The sequence below is a fragment of the Neovison vison genome, chromosome 6 (assembly GCF_020171115.1).
Source record: "Neovison vison isolate M4711 chromosome 6, ASM_NN_V1, whole genome shotgun sequence".
Classification (NCBI taxonomy): domain Eukaryota; kingdom Metazoa; phylum Chordata; class Mammalia; order Carnivora; family Mustelidae; genus Neogale; species Neogale vison.
In genome coordinates, this window is record NC_058096.1 from 170646944 (window position 1) to 170668259 (window position 21316).

The 21316-nt window shown below is 37.3% G+C and overlaps 1 protein-coding gene across 2 annotated transcripts in view; it reads right to left on the reverse strand.

Annotated features, from left to right (window-relative positions):
* PPARG (peroxisome proliferator activated receptor gamma) overlaps nucleotides 1-762 on the reverse strand; it is a 148108-nt gene extending 147346 nt beyond the window's left edge. Inside the window, exon 1 of one of the 2 annotated variants that reach the window (XM_044252973.1) lies at nucleotides 693-762. The gene's annotated coding sequence lies outside the window, so the exon portion shown is untranslated. The remainder of the gene's footprint in view (nucleotides 1-692) is intronic. The other variant, XM_044252975.1, reaches the window with a different exon arrangement.
* Nucleotides 763-21316: the final 20554 nt, after the last annotated feature.

Below are 21316 nucleotides of genomic sequence, written 5' to 3' on the forward strand. Positions count from 1 at the left end.
ACAAATTGTTGAAAGGCCTTATGGAATACCCGTGATCTTTCTTCTCTTAATATTTTCTGAAATTTTCAGAAGTTTGTGTATCTTTTTCATGTATCATTTTTACAGAAAGAGAAAAACTGTAGGACATGGGGAAGAGTACCCCATTCATCATGAAAGTGTCAATAAAATAGGTAAAACACTGACTTTTTTCCAAGAAAAAAAAAAGTACTTTTCTAAAAGAATCCAGGCCTCTAAACTCTTCCTCTCATTTGTAGAACATAAAGTGTATTTTGGATCACAACGTGGAACATTCCAGACAATGTGAAATCTAGAAAGGAACTGCACCTGTATCCCAATACAGCGCCAAAAAAATATAGCTACTGAATAAATAGTCTTCCTAAATTAGGAAGAAGAATTCAAGTCCACTTATTATGATGCACAAAAGTGAAAGTTTTACTCTTGGCAAGGATGTGATAAAATCATGAGATACGATTAGCAAGAAGGTATTTTTCAGAGTCTTGCTACACTGAGCAGTTTTAAGTGGAAGAGTACATATTGTAGAATATAACTCAGTGCTTTGCTCTAATTGAAAAGTTGATGACTTTTGATGAAACTACAGCTACTCTGTAAGTTTTGAGAATTATTTGATTATTTCCCTCAAAACTATTCCTTGCACCAAATAGAAAACATTGTATATTTGAGGATTCGCTTACCTAAACTGATGCTCTTGGTAGGGAAGAATTAAGCTTCTGCAGAATTTTCTGTAAGAAGAGAAACATTCACAAAATGGTGATTCTAAAAAAGTGATCTTTTTCACTGGAAAATATGAAGCAATGTATGTGGAAAGCTGCAAAATCTGGAGTTACAGGCAGATTGGGCAAGGGATGTCTGGTATAAAAAAAGAATTAAATCATGGCTAAAGATTTTTCCCGCAAAAGTAGGGATTAATAAAGGGAACAAGCTATTAACAAGACTTTTTATAACACACTACTGGTAAAACTTCTAAAAAACAATCAGAAGTTGTAAAAAGAATTCTGACAGAGAGGCATAAGATAAAGAGGGAAGTAGAAAAAGAAGAATGAGTATGTGACCAGACATGTGACATTGCCATTATTTTTATTATTTTGCAGAAAACCTCAGACTAACCAGGAGAGAGGACTGAGGAGATGAGCTAAAATTTAGCTTCTAGACGAGAGCTTTTGCTCATGTCTTATATTTTTCCTTTAAAAAGAAGTGTCTGTCTGTGTGTATGTGTTTGTCTTCTGGGTGCATTTCACGGTAGAAAAATCTCTTGAATATTCTGTAGCTTACAACAAAAATTGAAAAGCAAATGAAGCATGTGAAACTTGTCAGACACAGATAAAGACAGACCAAAATTAAATCTTCACCTTTGCATTTTGAATTTCAACTGAGCTGCAGTAGGTTTCTGTATCAGACTTTAAGTCTGATGTTTGGCTGCACTCATTTTCATAGTATTTTTTTGCAGTTATCTTACCAAACTGCTTAAAAACCTAAATCGACAAAACGATTTCCAAATTAGTAGAATTATCTGTATTTCTTTCTTCATTTAACCGTTTAATTCACTTTCCAGTTTCTCCATTTATCAGAATTCAAAGCTGCTCTTAAATTTTCTGTCTTCCATTTAAGGGTTTGGTGATATGATCTATTGTGATACACACACACACATCTCATATATGATAGATATATATACACTCAGCATTGTACTAGATGCCGGAGATACAACACTGAAAATTCAGAAAAGTTTCCTGGGCTTGCTGTACACCAAGTTCTTTCCCAAAATAGTTTGTAAAGGTTCTAATGATCTCTACAACAGTATCAAAAATAATTCCTCCTTTCTAATTTGGAAAGCAAGAACATTAGCCATTATTTGTTTCTTAGTAATTTTCCACATGCCAGTCATCCTCTCTTGGAACTCCTCAATCTCATACCAAACCCCTCTAACTGGTGTATGACTTTTCCCATGTGACCCTTTAAATAAATTCTAAGGTTTTTCCCATAATTAATTAATCTCAGAAATCAAAATGAAACATGTCACCAAGGTCTTATTTAAAGCCAAGAAATTTATTGGCTATTATCCAAGCTTCCTTCTAAATTAAACAACCCCAAATACTCCTCTTACCATCCTCGTTTCTTGATTTTAGGCATTTTTCTCTCCAGACAATTGGGGCACATATAAAAGTTTTGATATGTCCATGTTTTAACCAAGATCATATTTATGTATTCTTGTGGTAATATGTATGGAAACTTTTCTCTAAAATGTCCATATCCATGTGCTTTTAAAAAGGTACACAGGAGAGAAATTCATTTCCCCTTCCTCAGTAGTAAATGCTATTATGTACTTTTTCATTTTTTTGAATGTTCCAAAATTAAGCAGCTCAGAATCTTTTCTCAAAGTCTGACTCTTTAGGCCTGGTAACAATTTAATGTACAACTAAATTTTTATGATTTATAGATGGATTACTTAAATTATACTTTATCTTTGGTGACTCAGTTCTTCCTCACCTTTGCCACTTGGCCAAGTTCAAGGATGCTGAACATGAAGCTGAACTGAGTCAGGGTCAGATATGTACTGTGATATCATGGGGTGCACGTGCATGTGTGTGCCTGTGTGTGTGGTGGGAGGGTTGTAGGAGAGAGAGAGAAAGATACAGAGACAGATTTAATTTCCAAGCAAACTTGAGGTCACCCATTTTTAGGGGAAAAAAGTGTCTCTTTTGCCGGGTTAGATAAAACATTACATACAACTAAAGAGAAAGCTAGGCACCTCTTCCTCCCTCCCTCCCCTTCTCCTTCCTTTCCTCTCCCTATGCTTTCCCTCCTTCCTTTCTTCATGGCCAGCAGTCTCCTCTGGGCTGAAAGCAAACGATTCCTTGGCAGCAGCCTACGCAGGATCCCTTCCCGTCCACTCCTCGGTGTACATGCATCTGGTCCTCAGTGGGATGGTGGTCAGGCTGTTGTGACCTCACCTCTCAGCCCCTCTGCCCACTGAAGCCCGCAGCCTCCATAAACCCTGTGTCTCCACTGACGCATCTCCCAGCTACAATGTCTTCTCCAGCCCCTTTTCCCTCTTCTGCCTGTTGCCCTGGTCTGTCTTTCTGTGTCTGTCTGTCTGCCTCTCTCTGTCTCTATGTCTGTTCTTCTCCCTCTCTGTTCTTTTGCATGTATTCACATTTTCTCCACTTTCTTTCTTGAATTTATTTGAGGGAGCTGGTGATTTATTAAATTTCTATTTCTTTAAAGATAGAATTGCTATAACTTCTAATTTTTTTTTTCCTACGAGTCAGTGACCTTTGATAGAAAACATTCTTACTATGCCTTCTGTGATTGTTGCTTAGAACATGTAGGAGGGAGGCAAAGGGGCTGCTGTTCATCTTCCTAAGTTTTTTATGATAATTTTAGAAAGAAAATATCATAAACATTGAAAAGCATACTTACCCTTGGGTAGAATTGCCAGGTTCAGCAAATAAAAATACAGGACACTGGTTACATATAAATTTCAGATAAAAAATGAATACTTGTCTAGTATGAAGTATTCTCATGCAATATTTGAGACATATGTATACTAAAAAATTTTTTTTATTTATTTGTCATTTATCTGGGCATTTAGTATTTAGGATTGATCTTTTATATGTGTGTAATATTTGTAGCCAGGTGTTTTTTGTTTGGGGACTAGTCATTTTTAGAACTTCTTGTGCAGTTTCCCAAGGAGATGTTAGTGCCCCCAAGGATGGCCATCAGATAAAGGTGAGTAATAGTGAAAAAAAAAACTGTAATTAAAACCAATTTTGCTATTTACTTGTTCTGTCATGAAGTTCTATGGGAGGGAACAGTACATTTCTTATTTATTTGTCCCCCACTAACTCTGAATTCAAAATAATGTATTGGGACGCCTGGGTGGCGCAGTTGGTTAAACGACTGCCTCCGGCTCAGGGCGTGATCCTGGAGTCCAGGGATCAAGTCCCACATCAGGCTCCCAGCTCCATGGGGAGTCTGCTTCTCCCTCTGACCTTCTCCTCGCTCATGCTCTCTCTCACTGTCTCTCTCTCTCAAATAAATAAAATAAAATCTTAAAAAAAAAATAATGTATTGACTTTATCTTTTCCCTCTTGGGTATGTATCTTCTTTCATTTCCTTTCCAGTCCATCTAAAATGTAGATAGTTTAAAGAGAAAATTTACCTACATATTCAATTCCATATCATCTCCTCCTGAAACAGGCACTTATTTACTTAATAAACACTGAAAAAAGGACAGCATTTCTGAATTTCCTGCAGAATTACATTTGCACTTGGTAGACTTTTTTCTTAGTCACTGTCTTATTTTAAAATAAAATACCTGGAAAAAAATGTGGGTAGCTAGCAATTTTTGAGCACTTAACCATTTGTCAGGCACTGTTGAAACATTATTTAACAAATGGCTTCAATCTTTAAATCCCCCAAACCAAGGAGGTAGGCAGGATTATTATCCTCACTGTAGAGATGAGAAACTGAGGCTCAGTTACATTAGTATGGTAACTTTGCCATGTGGTAAATTTGCCACGATTAATGGGTGACTATTAATCTATTATTATTAAAGACTATACATCATTCAGATTTCCTTAGTTTTTTACCTAATGTCCCTTTTCTATTCTAGGATATTGCCCAGGATATCACATTACATTCAGTCCTCAGGTCTCCTTGGCTCTAATAGACTTTCTTCGTTTTTGATGACCTTGACAGTACTGAAGAGCACTACTCAGATAGTTTGTAGAATGTGGCTCAGCTGGGATTTGTCTGATGTTTTACTCATCTTCAGACTAGATAAGGGTTTTGGGGAGAAAGAACATGAGGTAAAATGGCATTCTCAACATACAATGTCAGCCATGTTTGTCAGCTTTCTCCACCCTACAGTGACTCCCCCCACCCCGTTTCTATAGTACACTCTTTGGAAGTTTGAAATCACCATTCCCCACCCACTCTTACTGGGTAGAGAGTTATAATTGAGCTATTATTATAATAACAGCCTTATTGGAATATAATTCACATACCTTACAATTAATCTATTTAAAGTGTACAATTCAGTGGTTCTCAATGTTATTGTCAGAGTTGTGCAAACATCACCACAACCAATTTTAAAACATTCTTATCTCTCCCAAAAGAAACCTCATATACCTATTAATAGTCATTTCCCCTTTTTCCTAACCTCCCCCGCCCCCCCGGCTGTGGCAACCTATTCTACTTCTGTCTTTATAGATTTGCCTATTCTGAACATTTCATATTAATGGAGCCATAGTGTTTTGTGACTAGCTTCTTTCACTTACCAAAATGGTTTTGAGATACATCTATGTTGTAGTATGTACGTCATTGCTCTTTATTGCTGAATAATATTCTATTGTATGGATATACCATTAGCTGATCGACATTTGGATCGCTTTCCTTTTTTGCCTACTACAAATAATGTTAGTATTCACATTTGTGCACAAGTTTTTGTGTGGATATGTGTTTTCATTTTTCTTGGCTAAATACCTAGAAGAAAAGTCACTGGGTATAATTTAGCTATTTTTAAAATAAGAAAAACATGGCTGACAGGCTGTGGGCTGGCCTTGCTTTCAGTTATCTACACAGGCTAAAAAAACTGAGCTGATTGCCCTATAAAGCCATAATACAAGGCCCCACCTCTGATCCATTGGCAGGTAACCAAACTGTAAGCCTGTTGACTAAGATGAAAGAAAACAGCTTCATAAAATCCTGCCCACACATCCCACTCTATAAACCTATGGCAAATAACACAGTTTACATGCACTGAAAAAAAATACAGATCCCATATAATCACTAGTTACTGTTAAAAAGTTATGATGAGAAAGCTCTTCTTCTCCTCTGTCTAAATGTCCTTTAGGATGCATGGAGTAGGTAATTTATCTAAATCCACTTTTTGAAATTCTTGTATCTTGCTGTCACTGTCATTGTTAGGACTAAGTATTACTTATCAAGAAAACAGGTACTAAGCAAGGAACAGTAGCCAGTACTTTCTAGTATAAGGGACATATGTATCATTTTAAGGAAGTATTTGGTGGCAGGAAAAAAAAAATACATGCTTACACAGCTTTAAGCACAGATACTTCTACAGTGGAGAATGGGGGTGGGGGAGAGAAAAGGAGCAGAAAAAACCAGCAAACCTAATGTCTAGACTGCCACTCCTTCCCATTAGCCACTCATGGTAGGAACTAATTCAGGTAAACAGCAATTTTAAAAAGTCAAAAGATACTTGATCATATTCCTATCCTTGGTGGAAAGAAATGAAACCCAAGAGGTTTGTAACAGATAGCATTATATTATTCCCTTAAAAATAAGCAGCCTAGGGGCACCTGGGTGGCTCAGTCATTAAGCGTCTGCCTTTGGCTCAGGTCATGATCCCAGACCGGGGATTGAGCCCCACATCTGGCTAACTGCTCGGTGAGAAGCCTGCTTTTCCCTTTCCCACTCCACGTGTTTGTGTTCCCTTTCTCACTTCTCTCTCTCTCTCTGTCAAATAAATAAATAAAATATTTTAAAAAAATTAGCAGCCTATCAGTGCTTCCAGATAAATGCCTTTGACCATATTCATTAATCCTTTGAAATACAGTCACCAAAATTAAGCAGGAGACTTAGGGCTAGTCCTTTAGCAGAGGATAAGAAAGGGGAAAACAAGTCTGTTTTTAATGAAAAATAAAACACCAGAAGACAGTGGTCCACACAAACTTGTCATGTCTTCTTTTTCTTTTGTACCTTGTTCCCTCCCCAAGGATATATGATAGCGTCCCACACGAATGGAGGAAAATAACTGTTGGCTGACTCTAACTGATTTACTTCTGTATCTACCTCTAGAATTTTGCTGACTCCTGATTGAAAAGATACTTATTAAGCAATCTGTGAAAATGCAAGTGATAGTCTGGTCCCCGTATGTCAGGTATGCATTAGATGAGGGTGTTATACAAAAGAAAGTGACAGAAGATTGCTTTTTTAAAGTATGTGATCATGGCCATACATCTAAAATAAAGTCCTTAAAATAAGCTAGATTAGCATGTGGTTTAAAATAAGGAATCTTTGGCTAGTATTCATGCGGTGAAATCTGAGGGAAAAGTTTACCTAGGGAAGAAGGGTAGAAACTCTTCTCCTGGGGACATTTCCAAACAGACTAGATGTGCCTCCACTTGGAATGATGTAGATCAGAGCTGCTGTTCAGGGAATGTGTCTCAGGAGAGCAGAGATAATGATCATCTCAGCCGTAAGGGAAGCTGGGCAGGGCTTGGGGCCTGCAGAGACCCAAGACGGGTCATCTTTGTCCACAAACGTCCTCATGGATATACCCTTGACTGCCATATAAATGCCATATTTCACGTGCTCCAAAATGTGAAAAAGGTTGAGAAACCCATATTTAGGTGAAGCTTGCCAGAGGTTGACCTACATGATTATTCAGTAAGGATTAAAGATATAATTCTTCAACATTCCTTCTCATGAAGATAAACAGTGATGTAATAATTGCCAGTCATTTTTTAAATTTAGCTTTAGAATTTGAGTTTGTATTTATTCATTTATTTGATTGTTTGCTTATTTATTTAGACTTTGTCTTTAAATGAAAATATGGCTACTTCTTAGGGAGCAGGACCGAAGTGTTTTAGCAGGCATTACGGACTCAGCATGAAGTAGCTCTAGCCAGGACTCAGAAAGCCCCAGTGTATTTATGGTTTACTAAGATAGTGCGATTCTTGGTGTTTAGATTCTGGTGACTGGGGTTCCACCTTATTTCTCTGCCTGAGTTTGTGGCTTGGTGTTTTGTCTGATATCCCAGGACCTCCCAGATTTTAGGCCTTGTCTTGTTCTTACAAGTCTCTCCTCCAAAAGAATGAATGTCTTTGCTTCTGAAATCAAGATCACAGCATTCCAGGAAAAAAACAAAACAAAACAAAACAAAACCCAACAACAAGAACAAAACCCCCCAGCATCTGTAGATAAACACAATCGCAGAGATTGCAAGTAGTTCAGCATGACTAAAAAGAAGTGGAAAGATTTGAGAAGAGTAAAAAATAAAATGAGGTAAGTAGGGAACATATCATTAAAAACCTTGTATGTCATTGTAGGGATATAAAATATGATCCTCTCCTACTGAGGACATAATGTGGTTATAGAGACATTATGTAGGGCATATGTCAATATATTTTTTAAATCTACTGGGTTATAAAAGAATGCATGCTCATTAAAGAACATTTGGAAAAGATAACAAAATTTAAAGAATAAGATGAAGATTACCTATTATCTCATAACCCAGATAGTCACTGATGATATTTTGGTATATTTCTTTCCAGGCTTATTTTATGTGTATGATACATTGCTATTTAGCACAAGTAGAATAGTCTGCTTCTTTCAATTAATGTTATATTTTGTACTTTTCCCATGCTGCTAAAATTCTTCCAAAATGCAATTTTAATGATTGCTGAATATTTCATCTTAAGTCATACAATTTATTTAGGCATTCCTCTAATACTTGACATTAGGTTGCTTTTGATTTTTTTTCTTCTTTAAGTAATAGTCCAATAAATATTCTTGTATACAAATACTTATATTCTTCTCTGGTCATTTCCTTGGGATGGTTTCCTGTCAGTGGAATGTCTAGGTCAGAGCAAAAACTTCAAATTTTTCTGCCTAAGTATTTTCAAATTACATTCTACCAAGGTTGTGTTCATTTTTATTTATATCAGTGTATCACATTATACTCTTCACAACACTTAGAATAAAATTATTTTTTACCTTTATGAATTTGATAAGCAAATAATGATATTTTCTTTTTCTTTGAATGCATTTGGTAACTAATGAGATGAATGTTATTTTTTTTTTAAGATTTTCATTTATTTATTTGACCGACGGAGATCACAAGTAGGCACAGAGGCAGACAGAGAGAGAGAGAGAGAGAAGGAAGCAGGCTCCCTGCTAAGCAGAGAGCCCAATGTGGGGCTCAATGCCAGGGCCCTGGGATCATGACCTGAGCCGAAGGCAGAGGCTTTAACCCACTGAGCCACCCAGGTGCCCTGTGAATGTTATTTTTAATGGTCATTTGTATTTTTTTTTCCTTAAGTGATTTGTCAGTGTTATTTTCTGATTTTCCTATTGAAAGGTTAGTATAAGACTATTAATATAAACCCACAAGTGACCTTTCTGTGTATGGACATAAGTTGGGTATATTTAAGTAGAAGATATTGTAAAACAACAACAACAAACGTCACTCTCTGGGAACTTAATTTAGAAATAACTTAGGGGAGGCTCAGTGACTCAATTGGTTGAGTGTCTGAGTCTTGATCTCAGGGTCATGAGTTCAACCCCATATTGGACTCCACACTAGATGTGGAGCCTAGCTAAAAAAGTAAATAAAAAAAAAATCTTGGAAATAATTACATTTCTTCACACTCTTCTTATGTCAAAGGTAATTTATATCAAAGATATTCTTATATCAAAGGTAACTTGTATCAAAGGTAACACTCTTATATCAAAGGTAAGCTAAAAATGGACAGATAACCTTTAGGAAAATGCCACTCACTAACCTAAATAGAATTTTCTGCTCTAATTATGTTGTTATTATAGTTATGTCTCTTTCCTCAAGGACTGAAAATAATCAAATGTATTTTGTTTAAAAGATCCTATCTTCCATCTTTCTCTGGGCTGTGGGCTGCTTTTAGGAGTAAGTATATAGAAGTAGCAATGATGGCCCAAAAAGATTTTTTTTAAAGAAGACCGGGTTAAAACATTCAAATAATAATTTGAGGGCACAATTTACTATTAGAAAACTTCAATGCAAATAACCTTCTGTACTTAATCCAATGCCATTCACAAGTGAGAGGATATGTACAATATGAACTTGGAAAGATCTTTAAATGATAGTCAAAATACAGGACCACCATAGAACTTTCCTCCTCTAAATTAAGCCAAATACAAAAAATGAAGTGAAAAGAGCAAAGGATATATAATTGATGCTGCAGCCACACAGGGTGTCCATCTTACTCTACAAACTTCAAGAATATCAACCCTTTATAACACAAATTTTATAAAATTATAAGGTGATGCAGGAAATAGTCTCCTGAATTTCTCTCTCAAGAGAGAAACACAGTGAGGCAATCAGTAGACCGATAAAATTCTGGAAGACGTCACTGAGGTTTGGTGATATGAGTGAGGATGTAAATAAAACGTAGAGAACTTCTAACTTGAAGCCCCACCCTCTAACCTCAGATAAATAGTATGCATCTAATTTAGAAAAACACGTAGAATTTACCTCTTTTCCTTTTGGCTAAAGTGAAAGGAGATTTTGTTTGTTTGTTTTTGTTTTTAAGTAGCAAATAAAGTCCCTGGATGGCAGGTGGGAAGGAGAACACGTCACACAAAACTTGAAAATTGAAACACCGAATGCTTGTACTTTCAATACACCAGCTCGATGACCCTGAAACAGGGGAACATAGTGAAACTCAAGAGAACCTCAGTGCCCCAACTATTTGTCTGCAAGAATAGACTCTCATCCCCCAACTCAGGAGAATGGACGTGTTATGCAGGCAGGGTTCATTAAAGAGAGATGATAAAGTTCCATGATCTCTGTCTCCCCAAGTCACAAACTCCCCAGCCCCTTCCTGCTCCAACAAGCAAGTAAAGGATGGAAGAAAATGACAGCCCATTAACATGAGGCCTTAAACTCCTGCTCGAGGGGAGGACTCAAATATTACCCAGATGTACAAGATCTGGAGTCAAGGATAACTTACCACATTTTGGGGGGGCCAAAAGGATAGGATAGGATTGCCAAGCCAAAGATGAGTTGGCAAAACAAGCTGAAATGGGACCTGTGCAAAAACTTGTTAGGCTTCCTTCTGTAGGTCCCCTCAAAGGGAAGAAATGCGGTGAAAAATCCAAATTGGAAGACGTGTTGCAGTGGAAGGAGAATAAATGTTTAGATACTATATTCTTCACACTTTTGAGGAAATTAAGGAGAATGTGAAATAGCAAAATGACAGAATAAGTCAGATAAGTTCTGTCAGAACTTATTCTGTCACTTTGCTGGACATGGCGGGGCACCTGGGTGGCTCAGTCAGTTGGGCGTCTGACTACTGCTGTTCACCCAGGTCATGATCTCAGGGCTGTGAGATCGAGCTCCGTGTTGGGCTTCTTGCTGGGCATGAAGCCTGCTTAAGGGTCTCTCTCTGCCTCTCAAAGAAAAAAATAAACATAGATAAATAAATAAAATAGAAGGAGCTGGAAATGTCAACAAAAGGAACTGAGAAGAAAACAATGCAGTCCCAGAACAAAAAAATATGTTAGAAATAAAAAGGCGCAGAATGAGCATGTGGAAAATCAAGTCAAAGATATATTCAGGAGCAGGGGTGCCTGGGTGGCTCAGTGGGTTAAGCCTCTGCCTTCGGCTCAGGACATGATCTCAGAGTCTTGGATCGAGCCCCACATCGGGCTCTCTGCTCAGTTGGGAGCCTGCTTCCCCCTCTCTCTCTGCCTACTTGTGATCTCTCTCTCTCTGTCAAGTAAATACATAAAATCTTAAAAAAAAAAAAAGATATATTCAGGAGCAGAAAAATTTCTTTTTTTTTTTTTTAAAAGATTTTATTTATTTATTTGACAGAGAGAGATCACAAGTAGGCAGAGAGGCAGGCAGAGAGAGAGGAGGAAGCAGGCTCCCTGCTGAGCAGAGAGCCCGATGCGGGACTCGATCCCAGGACCCTGAGATCATGACCTGAGCCGAAGGCAGCAGCTTAACCCACTGAGCCACCCAGGTGCCCCGAGGAGCAGAAAAATTTCTGAAACGATTAGTTCAATTTACATATTAAAGGTTTCAGGGGGAAAAATAACAGAAAATATTTAACACAAATGCTGCTGGTGAAACAGCTGAGGGAAAATTCTTATAGGCTTCACAGAAAAGGGATTAAACCGCCCACACAGGGAAAAGGAATTAAACTGACTTGAGACTTTTTCTGGAATATTTATCTGAAAACTGAAGCAACATCTAAATGTTTTGCGAGATAAGGGACGTGACTGAAAAATTCTGTATCTAGTGTCATTTAGGCAACAGATACGTACAGGCAATGTACAAACAACAGGTGTATCAGATAAGCAAGGATTCTGGAGATAGACCATTTCTTGAAGTCTACTTGATGATACAATTCAATCAACAAAGAACTGAAATAAAACGAAAACCTGCAATGCTGAGTCACAGAGTATGCCTATTTTCAGCTTTACTGGCGATTGCCAAAATGCTCTTCAGAGTGGTCTTTTGGATTTGCAATGTAGCAAGCATACACAGTATGAACTTTCCCACCTGCTTGCCAACACTTAGTATTGTAAGATTTTAAAATTGTTTCCAATCTGATATGCACAGAATGGTATCTTGTTCTGTTTTGTTTTGCATTTTTCTGGTGTGAAACTTGATTGCTCTTCAAAGTAGCTATATCAACTTTCATTCCCATTAATAATATATTAGCCTTTATTTTGCTCCACATCTTTGCCCAAACTTGACACATGGGAAAAGGATGTCATCAGTTGGCCTAATATAGCCTGCAAATTTGATATTACCTCCTTTAACCATTTGTGTAAAAACTGCTAGGCCCTCTCATACAGACTTCATGTTATAATACATACCATGACCTCCTGTTCTTTCAGCAATGTATTGTGGAGGTTTCCACAATCCTCCTTCCATCTTCCCCTTATCAGTCACAAAATCTGTGAAAGAATTGTGTAGGAAAACTGTACCTTCTTCTGTCACATCATTTATCTAAAGTCAGCAAAGGTTTAATGGAGTATCAAGTTGACAATCCTGGAATTTTCTTCCCCTTGATACAGTGGACCATCCAACGGAGCTTCTTTTTTCCTACATTATGTCCCTGTTTGATAGACATACTACACCAAAACTGACTGTGGTTTCACAAAAACATGAATATTTATAAATAAACTATTGATTCCACCAAATTGCTTAATTTCTAGTAAATGGAATAAAAGAATAGAGTTTCCTTAGATACATAAGTAATGTTTTATTGGACAGATCCCTCTGAGATAAGTCAAACTGCACCATAGGCAGATTATATTTTATAGTAACTCTCCAGTTTTATTACCATATAGAGTCAACCAGCTTCCTTAGTTCATCATTGTAACTTGAGTTTGTCTGTATTTCTGTCAATAACAAATTTTCTCCTGCTGAGGGTCTTAATGATAACCCAGCATGAACATCTAGGGAATAAGCACCTGGTATGGGCCTGGCACATATGGGGCTTCTAACATTAGTTGTGGAACATGTGACAATTAAGTTCTGTTCTCTCTTTCATTTTTTTTTAGAGAGAGAGAGGGTGGGGAGAAGCAGAGGGAGCAAGAGGGAGAATCCCAAGCAGGCTCCATGCCAAGTACAGAGCCCGAAGCAGGGCTTGATCTCACAACCCTAAGATTGTGACCTTAGCTGAATCAAGAGTGAGACACTTAATAACTGAGACACCAAGGCACCCCCCTCTTTTTAAAGTGATGTATAATTAAAATATAATGTTATATTTTCAAGTGTACAACATATTGATTTGACAATTCTATACATTGCTCAAGGCTTGCTATGATAAGTATAGTTTATTCACCAGACAATGTTATTACAATATTATTGACTATATTCCCTATGCTATACTTTTCATCTCTGGGATTTATTTTTTTTTAATAACTGGAATATTGTCCCTCTTTAAGATCTGTTTTATGATTCAATTTCCTATTAAATCCATCCCTGCATCCCATGTTATATTTGAACTGTCATTTTAAATGGTAAAATATAGACATTTGTATCATATCCATGTTATGATCTTCAGTACTGGGTCATCTTAAAACTGTTCAATTTTTCTAAGCTAATCTTGCAAAAGTATGTGGGTCAGTACGGATGAGATAAATTTTACATATTATATAAAGAAATATGATGTAAATGGTTTCTCTTAATACCCTTCCCTGAGCAGCTACATCACATCCTCCCCCACACTAATCCTTTAGGATCCTGTCTTTCCCCTTGATCACAAAACAAGCTTAAATGTGCAGAACACACACCCAACATTCATTTCCACTTAAACTGGAAAGGATTAAGTACAGGTGACCAGAGTGCTAATTCGAATCTTGGGCTTTGCTTTTCTCATTCTATTTCAAATTTTTGTCTATATTCTAGTTAACAAGGTGGATCAAATCATATCTTTACCTCTGTTGCTCTATGAAACATCATCAAAATGACAGAACAGGAATTTTAAATGGCATAAACTCACTAGAGACAGGAGATGACAACGGATGGAAGATTCCACAAATTTCAAAGAGATGGAAAGTAGAAGGACCTATCATAACTGACTTAATGGAGTGGAGAAAGCTAAAACCTAAGTCTACAAAAGGCAGAATGCAATGAGAAGAGAGTTAATTCATTCTACAGAACAGTAAACATTTCAGGAATTGGAGACATCAGGTAACCCTTGGGATGGAGAGGATTGAGCACTGGTTGAGAATCTGTACCAAGAGCATTTATTTCCCCTCATCGTCCCCATTACTCCACCCAGTTAGGTGATTACTCCTCTCTTACCCTGTATAAGAATAGAAATTTATTTCTTGAAGAAACTGAAAGAGAGAGAGGCATCATGGAGGGTGTGGGTGAACGCTGTGCAAGTTCCTCCTTATGCTCCAGCATTCAAGCTTGTATCTTCCTCTTGCCCCCAACAAGTCTTCCAACTCCCTCCCTTTTCCTACAACCACAATTTTCCCCAACCAGAGACTGAACGATTCTCCCCTGGAGAAACTGCCTCAAGAGAAAACAAATCTAGACCCTGACATTTGGAGACATCTCAGTGAAACAAATGGGTCGTACTGAATCACATCACAGTGAAGCCCACCAGTCAACAAACCCTACCCATGCCTCACTCTTTTTTTTCTTTTAAGATTTTATTGATTTATTTGACAGAGAGAGATATAGCGAGAGAGAACACAAGTAGGGGGCGTGGGAGAGGGAGAAGCAGGCTTCCCACTGAGCAGGGAGCCCAGTGAGGGCTTGATCCCAGGACCCTGGGGTCATGACCTGAGCTGAAGGCAGAGGCTTTTAACCCACTGAGCCACCCAGGCGCCCCCCACACCCCCACCCCATAATGCCTCACTCTTAAAGACAATCTGTCAAAGATCACTAAACATTTGAGGAACACCTCCACCATGACAGCACACAAATAATAATCTTAAAAAATAATTCGTTTTGAGTAATGATAAAAAGAAATCTGATTTTGATAAGCTGGAAAAAAAAACTTAGAGAAAAGAAACAGAAACAATGCAGGGAGCAGAAAATAGGTTCAGTAATGTTCTGTATTATATACAGTATATACTACATTTAAGTATATACTATATACTACATTTGTACTATGTACTATAGTACATATGTACTATATACATATATACTGTAGTATATACTACATTTAAGAAATAAAAACAATCAGAAATAAGAAAGAGCTCTCAAAAATTAAAAATGTAATATCTAAAAATAAAAAAAGTCAATATAAGGATCAGGAAACAAAGTTGAAAAACTGTCCCAGAAAGTAGAATTAAAGAACCAAAAGGAAAAAAAAAAAACAAAAAACCAAAAGGAGAAAAACAAAAGAGAAAAGGTAGGAAAATTAGAGGATCATGTCAGAATTTGAAAAATAGGAATTCTAGAGAAAGAAAGTAGGGGCAGTAATGAATTATAAACCATTATTTAAAAAAAGAAATCCATGACTAGTCCATACCAAGAATAGAGAGGATAGATAGACAGAGGATAGATAGATAGATGACAGAAGGATGGATCGATGGCTGGGTAGGTGGATGGGTAGATGGGAAGGGAAAAGAAGGGTTTTTTGGTAGAATGCTGAATGCTTACTGACAAGTGTGAAGGGAGTCCTGGAGGTAAGTCATCATTTGTAACAATCAAAGTGAAGATTGGCTTAGGCAAGAATCATCAATGGTTGCAAAACCTAGGGGAAAATTGCAATGAAGAGAACATTAGCATGGTCTTAAAGTGTCTTCCCTCAGAGTTCCTACTGGAAGGGGTAAAACAAACTATCTAATGAGGAAAAAATTAACTAGCACCTCAACCGAAAGACCAAAATTAACATCACCAAGAAGGGGCGGATGGACACTGGATGCCTCCAAATGGATGCCCTAAAAAGGACATAAGACCAGAAATTCTGACTAGGAATGCATAACTTGAATCTAACCAGGAAGAAACAACAGGAAACCAAAATGAGGAACATCCTATTTAAATAGAAGGGAGGGGGGCTTTATTTATTTTATTTTATTTTATTCTTTTTTTTTTTTCTTCATAGAAAGGGGGAGGGCAGAGGAAGGAGGAGAGAGAGAATCTTAACAGGCGCCGTGCCCAGCCCAGCTCAAAGCCTAACATGGAGCTCAATCTCATGACCCTGCGATCATTACCTGAGCTGAAACCAAGAGAGGCCTCTTAACCCACTTGAGCCACTCAGGCACCTTGGGGCATTATAAAAGACAAAGATAGGCTGTGGAAATATTCCAGATTAAAGAAGATCAATGATATCTAAATGTAATACCTGATCTTAGATTGGATCCTATAACAGAGGGGGAAAAAGCAATATTAAAAACATTTCTGGATCAATTGACAAAATTGACCTATTGGAATATGGATGGTAGATTGTTGTGTCAATGTTAAATTTATCAAAGTTTTTGATGGAACACATATACATCTTGTGTATGTCTGTGCACAAATGGGGCAGAATATTAAGAATAGGAGAATCTGGGGAAAATTATAATATATGATTACACCCATGTAATCCTGAAGCTATTCACAAATAAAAAGTTAAATTAAAACTGCTTCCCTCTACATTTTCCTTTGGCAGTTACTAGAAAATGTAACTCTAAGAAGGGTGCAGAACAGATCAATTACAAGGAAGACAAAAATCCAGGAGACTGGGAACCCACACTGCAGAAAGGGAGAACAAGATGGTGGTAAAGGTGAGATTGACAGCTTTGCAGGAGGTGGAAAAGAACAATTAATCCCACCTGGAGTGGGAGGATGGAGAAATTCCAGAAAGGGGTCTCCCAGATTCCCCCAAAACAAAACCAATAGATCACCTGATGTGGCTGCGTTAAAAAGAGTTTTATAATTCTTTTGAAGGGTTTGATAAAAATTTGCAGTAGTAAAAAAAGGGGGGGGGCAATTATTAACGCTAGGGGAAAATAAACATACAGGAAAAGAAATGTAAATACTATGCTATTGGCTCACTCATGAATAATATGTATATGGTAATAATAATGTAAACACAGAATGTTCATTTACCCAGAACTTGCGATAGAACTACGTTGGGAAAGGAAAGAAGGAAAGAAAGGACAAGGGGTGGGGGGCGGATAGGGAAGAATGGTAAACTCACAGCTTCCATAGGTGCATGTTAGATAATACACAAGGTGACTAATAAAGAAAAAGCAACATTTTCAAATCATTTAGAAATAGGGAGAGAACTCTCAGAAGAAACAGAAAGAGCAGAAGAAATTGGTAAAAGACATTGTATCTGAGAAGAAGAACTTAGAAATTTTGGTGTGAGGAAGTGTATTGTAGTTTTTGGGGGGAAGGGCATTCTTTTTTTGTTTGTAATAAGCTGTGTAATACTATTAGTTCACTTACTGCATGTACTGTTTGAATAAAGGAGAACATTTTAAAATTCCAAACATCTGCTTATTATGATGACTAACAATGTATTTATTTTATATTTCTTTTTTTCGATAGCACTAGGAAAGAAGAATTAAAGCAAAGGGGAGCTGCCCATTAGAAAGGTTTGGTTGTTATATTCATGATAAAATTTAGTTTATGTTAATTTTTTTAAAGCTGTGTATGTGTGTGTCTTTGTATGTGATGTGTGTTGGTTTGGAAGGAGAGAGGAAAAAGAAGAGTGGGTTTTCAACAACTCGGGTATTTATGGAAGGAAAGAAGGAACTTGTATTTACTACATGTGCTATAATCTTCTCAAGCTCAAGAAATAGTCATGATCCAAGGGGAGCTTAATGCTTAAAAATAAGAAAAGGAAGGGGAGCCTGTGTGGCTCATTCAATTGAGCATCTGCATTTGGGCTCAGGTCAAGATCCCAGGGTCCAGGGATCGAGTCCTGCATTGGGCTCCTTGCTTGCAGGGAGTCTGCTTTGCCCTCTTGCTCCCCTGCCAGCTTGTGCTTTTTCTCTCTCTCTTAAATAAATAAAATCTTAAAAAAAAAATAAGAAAAGGAATCACAAAGAGAGGTGCTCCTATCAAAAAGAAGGGTATAGTCTATAATTTTAAATACAGCACAGGACGGAAAGGGGGAAACATAGAAAAGATGTTTACTTGATTTTTATAAACTAAGTGCTCGATCGCATAATGTGGTACAATTGGGGATTCATTTCACCTGCAGGACAGGTGTAACAGAACAAGGTACAAGAGGAGTTTATACATGTTATATGGGTTTCAAGCTGAGATTTCCCTAGGGAAGTAGGGACGCCAAGGAGAAGAGTGTGGGTGGTACCCAATCACTCAGTCTGGTTGGTGGAAATTTCAAGGCTAAGCAGAAATATGCTGAATTTTCTTTGGCAAAAAACATGTGTTAATAATACCAGTGATTTCTTAATCCAATTTTGCAAGTACAAACAATACTGTCTATTATAAAAAGGGCTATTCAGATTTAGATTTCTTCATAGTTCCAATAAGGCAAAGATCAAATTTTTAATGTAAAAAAGGAAAAACAGAGATGTAAACCGTGAATGAGAAACTTCTAAAACTTTAGAGGCATTGTTATTGCTTTATAATTTATGGTGTTTCATACTATAATTTTTGCAAATGGGAGTCAATATGCAAAACTGAGTTAAAATGTTATGGTTATGGAGTTTTTTTGTTTTTACTCTTGTGTCAATCTAAAATGAAATAAAGCATACGCTTTTTCAAAGGCTGGTGATGTCAATATTGATTGGGAATGTTTCTTGGCTATAACGCCAAAATCTCATCAAAACAAGAATTTTTAAGGGGCACCTGGGTGGCTCAGTTAGTTAAGTGTCTGCCTTCAGGTCATGATCTCAGGGTCATGGGATGGAGCCGTGCATCCAGGCTTCCGGCTCTGCGGGGAGTCTGCCTTTCCCTGCTGTGCTCTCTCGTTTGTTCACTCTTGTTCCTAAATAAATAAATAAATAAATAAAGTCTTTTAAAAATCATACACAGAAGAATTTTTAAGCCCATCATCTGGATGTTCCCTAACACCTAGCTATTCAGTGCCACGTAGACAAAACATACAAATAGCCTAAACACAAAGACATCTCCAGAATTTTACGGGTTGCGTCTAGACATTTGGGATGGTAGAGTTGGATGCTCGTTGCTTTTATCTGAGGCCTCAGGAAATGGGCTGTGCAAAGTGCATCACTTTGTTTAAATCTGATTTAAGCTAGCTGGAGTTTTTGCTGAAATGAGTTATGATCACAACTCTTTGCTTTAATAACCATACACATAAGTTTGGCCATTTTATTTAGCACTTCAAGCAAAAATTAAAAAAAGAAAGATTTGTACCTTGGGGTACAACCTGGGATCAGGAGTTTGTTAAATTTATTTTAGCGCTCTGCTGGATCTCAAGTGGACAACCTCGTAGCTGCATCTTTAAACATCACAGAAAGCACCACCCACGTATGACTCAGTTGTCTTTTTTCTTGAACTGAGGACAGTGCAAGAATGAGTATCTTCTCTAACAATAGCATCCCCCTGGAGAGAGTCAAGAGTGAGGAGCATTCACTCTACCAGAGGAACATTACCCTAAATTCACTACTCCAGGTTTGGAACTTGAGAGATAAGGGGACAGTTTAACCAAAAAGAAAGAAAGAAAGGAAGAAAGAGAAAGAGAGAGAGAAAGAAAGAAATGCTTCCCTTACTAATAACTTCTAAAGTTATTAATATATATGTTTACATGCATAGATATGGATATAGAGCCAACAACAAACAATCAGGCTCCCACAGTTCTAATACAGAAGTGAATAATGACCCAAATCAAATCCTCTAGTGTGGTAAAGAAGTAACTGAGATGGAAAAAAGAAAATACTTCCTGATATTCTGAGTGTCTGAGGTTTTAATAAAAGAGATCATTCTTCTTGGCTCAGGCCTACTACCTTTTCACTGTTGGCCCTGTGAGAAGCTTACATGTTCTTCCATAAACATATAGGATTCTTTTCCCAGAACCACCTGTGTTTCAGTGCCCATCGAATAACAGAATTGTAGCACATGAGAACAGGAAAGGGCACCTTTGAGGGAATTCAGTTCAACACTTTTGTTTTATCCATGAAGGGACAAAGATGCAGGGATATGAAGGAACTGATCCACAGTTCTGGAGTTAATGAGAAGCAGAGCCCAGGGAGCCTGTCACCCGGTCTAACCTTCAAATTCTTGAATCTTTGCTGAGATCGCATCTCTCATAACTTATTAATGTGTTTTTGAAAATGTTGTGGCTAAATAGTGGCATGATAAGCATATGAAACTTGGAATTAGGATTCTTGAGTCGTAATCCCGAGGATGTCTCTCATTTTCTGTAACTTTGGGCAAATCATTTTGAGTTTCTCATGGGCACTTTCCTAATCTATAAAATAAAACCATTGGTCCGGGTGATCCTTAAGGTTGCTTCTACTTCTAAGTTGTATGATTATTTTGCTTTTTAACAAATTTAACTGTGAAAACAAAACAAGAAAAACCCACCTATTACTTTTTTAATCTTCGTAATTCTTCACCCACTGAAACAAATCTATATCCTTCACGCTATGCCTCAGCTTTAGCTTCCCCTTTCCACGTGGCAAAATAGGAATTGTTTCTGTATAGTTAGTTCTCCTTATACATTGCTTACCACAGCGCCATGCAGGCTCAAAGGCTTAATAAGTATTTTTCAATGTGATGATGACAACAATTATATAATGTGGTGCAAATGTAGACATTCCAATCCTAGATGTTAATCTTTACAGAAACCTCTTTGTTATTTCTGTTTTACTCTTCCTATCAAAGACCAACAACAAAACACTGGTTTTGGCAGAAATAAATTGATTAAATTCCTTTAGGGTCTACCCCCAGCCAAAATGTTAGCTAATTAAGTTTGAGGAAATCCTAGGAGAGGATCTTTCTTTCCTAGCCCCTGATTGCCAGGCTTTATCTAATCCATTAAAAAAATATTGGAATTCAAGTAGATTTTTAAAAAGTTGAAATACAGGCTCAATAAGATTTTAGCTCTTGGGAAGACTGGTATTTCTTTCTTGTTAATGTATATTTAAAAGGAAAAAAAAACCTTTTTAGGAGATG